Source organism: Cucurbita pepo, unplaced genomic scaffold (assembly GCF_002806865.2).
Source record: "Cucurbita pepo subsp. pepo cultivar mu-cu-16 unplaced genomic scaffold, ASM280686v2 Cp4.1_scaffold002005, whole genome shotgun sequence".
In the NCBI taxonomy this organism is placed as follows: domain Eukaryota; kingdom Viridiplantae; phylum Streptophyta; class Magnoliopsida; order Cucurbitales; family Cucurbitaceae; genus Cucurbita; species Cucurbita pepo.
The window spans coordinates 2,798-3,434 of NW_019648105.1; positions in this window are offsets into that span (position 1 = coordinate 2,798).

A 637-nucleotide genomic window follows, 5' to 3' on the forward strand; every position below is an offset into this window, starting at 1 on the left:
TACATGCTATAAATAACCAAGCAGAGAAGTGTTTTTTAGTCCTCTGTATACAGCACAAACTTTAAGAAAAATGACTAATCCAATTTTGGGATTGATCTTCTTTGCATGCCATTGGGAATTCAAAACTTCCTACTTACAAGTACAACTATCAGTATAGAGCAATCTTGGTGGGCAACCAATGACAAATATCAGTAAACAAAACTCAATGCAATTGCTACAACACAAGGCAAGTTATCACATTAAGTCCATTCTCTCAAAGCATTTTGAAGAGAACTAGCAATTCGAGAAGAATTGACAACTTAATGGTCATGCTCGTCGAACTGGTTACCTTCATCGACGCCTATATCTCTTTCATCCCCATAGTTTACCCAAGGAAGCATTGATTCAAACAGGACAGCCAATGCACTCCTATTTGCAATTTCCCGGGTGGGATGCCGTTGATTAGGAGGATTTGCATGTTGAATTATGTTCTGCACGTCTCTCATCCTTGGATCAACCACAAAATCTTGCAAGGCTTCAGGAGGGGCAGATGATACTGAATCAGAGAAATCTGAGACCAACAGATGAGCATACCTGGCAATAAAAGAAACCTATCACTTTTACCTCACAAAAATTGCACTGATAATAGTAAATTCCA